This window comes from Prionailurus viverrinus, chromosome X (assembly GCF_022837055.1).
Source record: "Prionailurus viverrinus isolate Anna chromosome X, UM_Priviv_1.0, whole genome shotgun sequence".
In the NCBI taxonomy this organism is placed as follows: Eukaryota; Metazoa; Chordata; class Mammalia; order Carnivora; family Felidae; genus Prionailurus; species Prionailurus viverrinus.
In genome coordinates this window covers 74,702,543-74,712,904 of record NC_062579.1, presented here as the reverse complement: position 1 = coordinate 74,712,904, position 10,362 = coordinate 74,702,543, and positions in this window count along the sequence as shown.

The window sequence follows — 10,362 nt, the reverse complement described above, 5'->3', positions numbered from 1 at the left end:
CTTCACTGTGCACCTTAATTTAAGATAAGCACTCAGAAAACAAATACTTGGGAGTAGCAATAATAAATCACATTCTGGAAAGTTAGAAAATTATTTTCCACAGGTTTGCTATTCTAAAAACAAAATAAAAATTTTAGTATAGCCTTGCTAAAAGTTTGGTGTATTTATGTTCCCTTCCTTTTTTTTTTCTTCCTTTTGTGTGTGTGTGTGTGTGTGTGTGTATATATATATATATATATATATTAAGTAGATTATAGCAAAATTGAAGAGGGAGAATTCATGAAATCTTTAACTGGCTCACTGGGGGTAGAACAGTGTATTAGGGAAATCTAACTGTGTAATTCTTTTCAAAATATTAGCTGTACATCTATCATACTGCACCTGTTATATATATACAGGGCAAGGAGATTTGTTAGAAAAAGGAAGTATAGCTGGTACTCCCCAAAGAGATAGAAAAAGAGGAAGTATGAAGTACTCTTTCCCCTTTGTTTAAGAAATGCTCTAAGCAAGAGGTTTATTTGGTTCCTCGAATTTTCAGCCACCATAAAATGGGTGAATCTATAAATTCTATAAAGGGACAGCGATGGGGAGAAGTGAGGGCCCTGGCTTATAAATCTCTCATTTATCCTGAAATACTGCATGAAGTAACCAAGAAATTTACTTCAATGTACTCTACATTGTGTTTTTCTTTCCCATAGCTGATAGAACCTTTAAGAGGTTGGGTGGAACAGGGCTCATTCCCATCCCAGAAAAGAAGGAAATCCTAGCTTTACAGATGTCCTCAATGCACACCCAGTGAAGTCAGGAGGTGATCCTCAAGTTTTCCCTGAATTCACTTCAGTGTAACATCTGTTATTCAATAACTGGCAGCAACCTATCAAGTGTCCAACTAGCTTATAGTGCAACAGGAGGAGAAAAATCTTACATATTATGGGAGATGACATGGAGTAGTACACGCATTGTATACAGATTCAGAAGACCTGGGTTTGAAAGACCACTCTCACACTCCTTTGCTTTAAGGTAACTGGAAGCCAGTCATTTAACCACTTGCAAACTTACTTTTCCTCATCTGTAAGATAGAGATTTAAAGAAACTCATCTCACAAGGTTGAGGATGAAATTAATGTGTCAATACAGTTTTGACACATATTGAACGCTCAATATATAGTGATTAAATTAGAATATCAGGTAGAGAGTAATAGTTGGGAGACCATGACTAAGTGTTAAATTACAAAGTGGTGACCCCAAGAAAAGTCCTTTCCTGTGGTCATAGCCTGAGGGTAAACTGGCTAATCTCAAAAGGTACTGAATACTGGCAGTGTTCAAAGGCTGGCTGGTGGTTTTTTTTTTATTATTTTTTAAATTTACATCCAAATTAGTTAGCATATAGTGCAACAGTGATTTCAGGAGTAGATTACTTAATGCCCCTTACCCATTTAGCCCATCCCCCCTCCCACAACCCCTCCAGTAACCCTCTGTTTCTTCTCCATATTTAAGAGTCTCTTATGTTTTGTCCCCCTCCCTGCTTTTATATTATTTTTGCTTCCCTTCCCTTATGTTCATCTGTCTGTGTCTTAAAGTCCTCATGTAGGTGAAGCCATATAATATTTGTCTTTCTCTGACTGACTAATTTTGCTTAGCATAACACCCTCCAGTTCCATCCACGTTGTTTCAAATGGCAAGATTTCATTCTTTTTGATTGCTGAGTAATACTCCATTGTGTGTGTGTGTGTGTGTATATACACACACACACACACCATATATATATGTATATGTATGTATGTATATATATACATATATATGTATATGTATGTATGTATATATACACCATATATATGTATATGTGTGTGTGTGTGTATATATATATATATATATATATATATATATATACATACCACATTTTCTTTATCTTTTCATCCATCGATGGACATTTGGGCTCTTTCCATACTTTGGCTATTGATAGTGCTACTATAAACATTGGGGTAAGGCTGGCTGGTTATTAAGCTAGGTTGTGTGGGGAGCTCACTCTCATTCTTACTCATAATTCCACTCATTTTTTTCTACCTTAATTTCCTTTATTTACAATTTCATCACTTAAAAAAATCCTGTCATCAAACCTCTATCTTTGTAAGCTGCCTTGACATTTTTTTTGAAATAAAGCCTTATATAAACAAATTTCACAAAAATTATATGCGGAATTGCTAGTAATTAACATTTTTGTGGTTTCATCTTTTGTACTAAAAGAGATTTTGTAGGGAAGGTGTGCCTTCAGGGAAGGTGAGAAGTAAATATAAATCACAAATTCCTTGTATTGACACAGATTTTAGGTTATTGCTTTGTGGGTAGACGTTTTGCCATTAGTTATGATTTTATAATAGTGGATATATAAATCAATAATTACACTGCCTCCCACTGGTTAAGTTCACATTTTTAAAATGTTTTCATGCAACACCTAGTGCCCATCACAACAAGTTCACTCCTTAATCCCCATCACCTATTTATACATGTTTTATTTTTTTAATTGTTACTTTTGTAAACATAAAGTTATTTAAAAAGTCTCAGATCAAGAATACAGTGATCTGTTTCCTAAAATAAAATAAGATAATAATAAAGTTTTTGCATGCTACTTTCATTATCCCAAGTTCACAGATGGCCAAAGTAAGGTTTTGAGTCATGTGTCTCAAATCACACAATTCCTTACCTGTAGGTAGTTAATATCTGTATATCCACTGTAGTGTGTCTAATTTGTCAAACATCATATCCTCTGAGGAAGAAGGCACCACTCTGCAAGAGTGGAATACCATCATCTACCAGAGATCTTCCCTTACCAAAAGCACATGCCAATGCCCAAACTATCCGAAAAAAGAAAAAATAGTCTCTCTTTCTAAAGTGCTCTTCTCCCAAAAGGAGTGAGACTTTCAATTCCATCAAAAAGGTTTAAATCCTATGGGCTAAAACGTGTCCTTTGTAAAAATGCAAACACTACCCAAGGGGTAATTTTTTCAGCTATTAACAGCCACTAATTTTCCCTGTGGAAAAGTGACAAGAGAAAATAGGAAGCTCAAGGAAAATTTGAAAATGAGAGAAAATTGGAACTAGATTTGAGTACCAGTATTGGGCTAGGCACTTTCACATTTTTTATGTTTGAATTCTAAAATTAGTTCTGAGAACCAAGTGAGAAAAGATAGAAAGTGAATCTCAGAGAAGTTAAGTCTATTGGTCAAGATCATAGTGTTAGGGGCAGAGCTTGGAATTGAATCCTCATTTTCCTGAACTCTGAAGCTGATCTGAGCCAGGAAGTTCACTATCCCTGGAGAAGCACTGACCCAGAATGCCCTCTGGGCATGAAGACCCTAGGTAGGCCCAGGGTGATCTTATCCATTAAGAACAGTAAGCACAGTGCTTAGGTATCATGGCACTTTTAGGTATCCATGAAAATGGCTTAATTTAGGGAAGTGATGTCACTCAAAATGGCAGAGTAGATAACTCCAGGGCCTGACCCATCTACAAAAACAACTAAGCTGGCAAAGCTCATTAAACTCACCTTTCACAGAATTCTGCAATCTAGTCAAAATCTTAGAAAAACCAGGGGAAAGCTTAATTAAGAAAGAAGCTGCCGTGTTTTAGTAAGAGAGAATAGTGGCATTTTAAATACCTCTCCTACTATTCCCATTCTCCAAATCAGCAGCAGCCATGAAGACTACTGGTACAGATTACTAAGTGGCAGAGGGAACAGTACTGACCTTATTCTCAAAGAATGGTGGTTATGTGTTTTGGATAGACTTGAAGCTCCTTGAAAGACCATCTCAAAGGCTTATTTTTGTTTCTTATGATTTGAGTTCCGAGTTGGAGTGACTTCCCAGGCAATATTTGTTGACAGCAGTTGTGATGGTTCATTTTAGGTACAAACGTGGCTGAGCCATAGTGCCCAGATATTTGTTAAAACATTATTTTGGATGTTTCTATGAATATTTTTTGAATGAAATTAAGATTTAAAATCAGTGAGTTTTGAGTAAGGCAAAAAACCCTCCATATTGGTGGGCCTCATCCAATCAGTTGATGGATTTAGTAGAACAAAGACTAATCTTCCAGAGGAAGAAGGAGTTCTGCCAGTAAACTGACTTTGGATTCAAACTCTAACTCTTCCCTGGGTCTTCAGCCTGCAAACCTATCCACATATTTTTTACATACCAAGCTTCCACAATCACGTGACTTAATTCCTTAAAGCAAACAAACAAATAAACGAACATCCTGTTGGTTCTGTTTCTCTGGAAAATCCTAATACAAATTTTGGTACTGAGAAGTGAGGTGCTACCTTAACAAATGCCTAAAAATGTGGAATTGGCTTTGGAATTGGGGATGAGTAGAAGCTGGGAGAGTTTTGAGATGCATGCTAGAAAAATTCTAGATTGCCATGAAGAGACTGTTGGTAGAAATGTATACATTAAAAGGTGTTTCTGGTGAGATTTCAGAAAGAAAACAGGAACATGCTATAGGAAACTGGAGGAAAGGTGGCAAAAGACTTGGCCAAATTGTGTTCTAGTATTTTGTGGGAAGTAGAAATTGTAAGTCTTGAATTTGAATATTTAGCATAAGAGATTTTGAGCAAAATGTTGAAGGCATTGCTTGGTTTCTTTTTAATGATTATAATAAAATGTAAGAAGAAAGAGGTAAATTGGAGCAGGAATCGTTAAGCAAAAAGCACCAGAAGTTGACGATTGGAAAATTCTATCCATCTCATTTTGAAAAAATGAGGAAGTGTGTTCTGGAGAGAACACCAAAGATGTGATTGGACAATCACTCCATAGGAGAGATTATGGGTATGACTCATAGTGTAACCAGCCATCTCAGCAGAAGCCAAAAATAGAGGTGGGGTTATACCAGCAGAAACACTTCCAGCTTTTACTGAAGAAGACAAAGATGGGACATAATGAAGAAAAGCTATTAGACTTCTGGGATTCTATAGGACAGAACAATAGACCTATCCAGCTCTTAACATGTGTTATCCATCAAGAAAAAAAATAAGGATGACCCCAAAGATGGGGCTGTCTCTCCCTGGGTTTCAGAGGGCAGGGCCACCTCTTTGGTTTCAGTTGGCAAAGCCTTGGGCCTTGGGGGTGGAGCTGCCACCCAGGGACAAGGGGGTGGAGCTACCACCTCAGTGTGCTCAGAAAGTGAAACTTCCATCTCTGTGGGCCTGGAAGACAGAGCATCAAGTCGAAGAGAATTATTCTTGAGCCTCAAAATGAAGTGGAATTTTCCTGCTAGGTTTTGGACTTGTTTGTGATATGTAATCCATTTCTTCTTTCTGATCTTGTCCCTTTTGGAATAAGAATGCCTGTCCCACCATTGTATTTTGGAAAAAGATTAACTTATTTTATTTCACAGATTCACTACTTAACAGGACATTTGCCTCAAGATGAATCATCTCCTGAGTCTCATGCATTTTTGATTTAGATAATATTTAAGTGAGATTGGGGACTTAGAGTTAATGCTGGAATAGGATAAGACTTTTGGGCTGTTGAGATAAGGGTCAATGTATTTTGCATGTGAGAAAGAAATGAATTTTGGGTATCCAGAGTGTGGGTTGTTATGGACTGAATCATGTGTCCTCAAAATTTATATATTGAAGTCCTAATACCCAGTACCTCAGAATTGACTGTATTTGGAAATAGGATCTTTAAAGAGGTGATTGAGCTAAAATGTGACTTTTAAGACAAGCTCTAAACTGATTTGGCTTGTGTCGTTACAAGAAGAGGAAATTTAGACACACACAAGAGATACCAGGTATATGTGCACACAGAGTAAAGACCATGTGACGACAGAGCAAGAAGATGGCCACCTGTGAGCCAAGAAAAGAGGCCTCAGAAGACACCTTGATCTTGGACTTCTAGGTTCCAGAGCTGTGAAAAAATAAAATCCTGTTATTTAAGCCACCCAGACTGTGCTATTTTGTTATTTCAGCCCTAACAAACTAATACAGCATACAAAAGGAAAGTATTGACTGCATTAGGCCAGACTAAAGGGCAAAAAACAGACTGATAAGGCTGGGAGAAAAAGAGGTTGGGAAAAAAACATGTGAGGAAACAAGGGCTTTTAAAAGCTCTTGTGTATATCAAGAAATCCAGAACTTTTTCTAGTGCCACTGGCATCAGCACTGTATTTTTTTTCCAACCAAAAGAGGGCTAGTTAATATAATCTAAAATGTTAATTCAGCTTATAGCTTTCCACAACCTGTTGAAAATTCTAGAGATTTATTTAGTATCTTTAGTAAAGACCCACCTACAGACATTTTCACATTTCATGCTTTATTCTTGTCTTTTACTTTTTTCAGGAATATGTAGTGATACTTTCATAATTACCTGATAAAATATTCAATTAAAAGGAAGAAGTAGCCTTATCATCATTTCCTCAACTCTCCTGTTAGACCACTCTCATTCTCACAAATATACTATTCCTTCCTTACTGCTGAAAATCTATTTGTGTAGATGTTTCATATATGCACCTGTATTTGAAACTAAGACTGATCCACCTGAACCCTGGGTTTCTAGAAAGGGACTGGAAAACCATGTTCCCATCCATATGTATTAGGAAGTTATGATTCCATTGAAATAGAAACAAATTAGCAGCACAACAGGATCTTATAATAGCGTACATTTGTTGGAAAATTTCTTGTGAAATTACCTGAAGTGGTAAGAAGGTTATGAGAGGAATATTTTTCACCATGAGTCAGACATAAGTTTAGATCTATCATACAACAAACACCATGCCTGACACATAACACATACCTAAAGATCCTGAGATTCCTTAGAAGTGGGAACATGTCATCACAATCTTGCCATGCATTTATAAAAAATTTAATTAATTCACTCAACAACTATTTCTTGAGCACATTCTAAATACAGATAATATTATAGGCATTGAGGATATAGTAGTTAACAAAAAAGACAGAAATCTCAGTTTTTATAAGGGATGAAGACAGACAATAAATTAAGTACAATATTAGTGGGATAAAGAGTGATAAATGCTAAGGAGAAAATAAGGAAGGAGGAGAGTGAGAGTGGGGGTCAGGGAATGAATAGGGAATCGGGAAGTAATAAATAGGGAATATGAATAAGGAAGCTAGGAAAGGCTTCGGTGATAAAACGATTTTGAAGCAAATATCCTAAGAAGGTCAGGGAGAGAGCCAAGAGGGTATTTTGGAAATAGTATTCCAGGTAGAGAAAATAGCAAATGCAAAGGTCCAGAGGACACAGCATAATTGGCATATTCACAAACCACACAGAGGCCAGGTTGGCTGGAATAAAGTGAGAGAAAAGAAGCATATTAAGGATGAAGGTCAAGAAGGAAACTGGGGATGAAGTCATGTTGAACAGTGTTGAAGGTGCTGGCCTGAAATCATGTTCCGGCACTTCAGCCACTCACCTTCCAGTTTCCTCAATTTCCCCACATCCTCCTTGTTCCAATCAGTGATCAGAAATTCCCATCCAACTGTATGTTTTTTTGTCATAGAAAACTTGGAAACAGTGATTTCTGCCAGGTAAATTCCAGAAATGGGACAGTTCAAAGGCTCTATAGTTTAAAATAATTAAAGGAGAAGGAATGAAATATGGCCTTTTATAGCAACGTGGATAGAACTGGAGAGTGTTATGCTAAGTGAAATAAGTCATACAGCGAAAGACAGATACCATATTTTTTCACTCTTATGTGGATCCTGAGAAACTTAACAGAAGACCATGGGGGAGGGGAAGGAAAAAAAAAAAGAGAGGGAGACAGCCAAAGCATAAGAGACTTTTAAAAACTGAAAACAAACTGAGGGTTGATGGGGGGTGGGAGGGAGGAGAGGGTAGGTGATGGGCATTGAAAAGGGTATCTTTTGGGATGAGCACTGGGTGTTGTATGGAAACCAATTTGACAATAAATTTCATATATTAAAAAAAACACTGAGAATAAACTGAGGGTTGATGGGGGGTGGGAGGGAGAGGAGGGTGGGTGATGGGCATTGAGGAGAGCACCTGTTGGGATGAGCACTGGATGTTATATGGAAACCAGTTTGACAATAAATTTCATATTAAAAAATAAGTAATAAATAAATAAAAATTTAAAAAATACAATTAAATGGAATAATATCCTTCCTATTTTGTGGTATGATAATTTTTCCAATATAAAAAAATCCTGGGTGCCTCAGTGGCTCAGTCAGTTGGGCGTCCAAGTTTGGCTCAGGTCATGATCTCACAGCTTGTGAGTTGGAGCCCTAGGTCAGGCTCTGTGCTGAAATCTCAGAGCCTGGAGCCTGCTTTGGATTCTGTGTCCCCCTCTATCTTCCCCTCCCCACTCACACTTTGTCTCTCCCTCTCCCAAAAAAATAAATAATAAAACATTAAAAAATTTTAATCCCTATTTGGTATGCACATGATTTATAGCCAAATGAGTATGTTATAGAGACAAGAACAGTGGTTTGGGTTCAGAAGGGCCTCAACTCCAATATGATTTTCTAGATTACAGCTGAACTTGGTAGTGTCTTGGGGGGAGTACGGGGTTGGCAATCAGAAAGGCATTTGTTACCACCTCTTTCTTTTCAGTGGCTATATGACCATAGGCGATATACTTCTTGTTTCTCAGTTTCCTCATCTAGAGCATGGAGATGATGATTATCTTCTTCATAGGAATAAATGAGATAACTTATAGAGGGCACATGGTCAGATATTCCTTGGTTCCCCACGGGGCAGGAACTAGGGGACCCACCTACAAGTAGCCATATGCCAGTGGACATTTAAATAACAATAGTATTGATAGCAATGAATTACTAGATCCAAGCCCCTAAACATGTGTAAATTTTAATTATTGGTATAAACTTAGGCAATAATTTTAATGTTTCTATAAAAATAGGAAAATATAAAGAAGCAAATAAAAGTCATTATAAGTACCTCTAATTAGAGATAATTTTTCTTTTAATTTTTATTGATTGTAAACTTGACAATAGATACTACTTATTGCCTACTAACTATGGCGTTGTGCATGAGCATTTACAAAAACTACATGATCAACTCAATGGAAGCAGAAAAATCTTTGGACAAAATCCAACACCCATTCAGGATAAAATCAAACCAGAAATAGCAAAGAACTTCCTCAACTTGATAAAGGGCCACTTCTATCAGAAAATTCTAAAACTAACATCCTATTTAGTGGTGAAAGACTGAATATTTTCCTTTATTATTAGGAACAAGGCAAGGATGTTTGCTCTTATCAGTCTTATTCAACATTCTACTGGAGATACTAGCCACTGCAAAAAGGTATGAAAAAGAAATGGAATGCATATAGATTTCAAAGGTGTAAATAAAACTATTTTTATTTGCAGGTAATAAAATCTTGTTTGTATAAAATACTAAGAAATCTATAAAAGAAATACTAGCACTAATACACAGATTTTGAAAGATAAATATAAAAAATATGTCTGTATGCTAGAAATGAACAATCAGAAAATGAAAATAAGAAATCAATCCCTAAAGTAGTATAAAATAGAATAGAAGTAAATTTAACAAAATAAGTGTAAGGCCTATTCACTGAAAATTATAGAAGATAGATGAGAAAAATTAAAGATCTAAATCAATAGACAGATATATTTAACCATTGGAGGACTGCACTGTTCTCTCTCGCACCTTCTGGGATTCCAATTAAATGTGTTAGAATTATTCACTGTATTATCTTTAATTCTTGCCCCCTTTCTTTCAGTATCTTCCATCATTTTGTCTCCCCGGGCTTCATTCTCAATATTTTCTTCAGACTATCTTTCATTTTTTTCAGGTGGAGAATTCACTATGACCCTTAAAATATAATACCACACATTGAGAATAGTTTGAAATTTCCACTTAGAACATATAAAGGCGGTGAGGGTTACACACATTAATTAACTTGTCCCAGGTCACCCAGCCTCAAAATATCAGAGCAGGGATAGTATCTCACTATGGCCCCTCAGCCCAAGCCCTTCTTGCTGTGCTTGCTCTCTCCTGGGTGTGAATTCTCCCCACCTCTCATCTCCCAGGAGGCACAATGGAGCCTTTCAATCTTTGAAGCACTGTACTGTATTTCTTTTTTGATTATAAAAACCAGTGATATTTCTTCATTAGCCATGACAGTGTCCCAGGATTTTGCTCTTGGTAATTGGAATAGTGATGTGTTTTCCTACTTTGTGTTTTATTTTGTTTTTTTTTTACATTTATTCATTTTTCTGTGTTTTTTTTTTTCAATTTCAGACCGTGATACCAAATTAACTTCTTTCAAAGAGCAAGATGCTGTGGTGTTTTCCAAGCAAGGTAGGATAAATGGTTTGAACAAAGCAGTTCTGGGATTCATTCTTTACCCC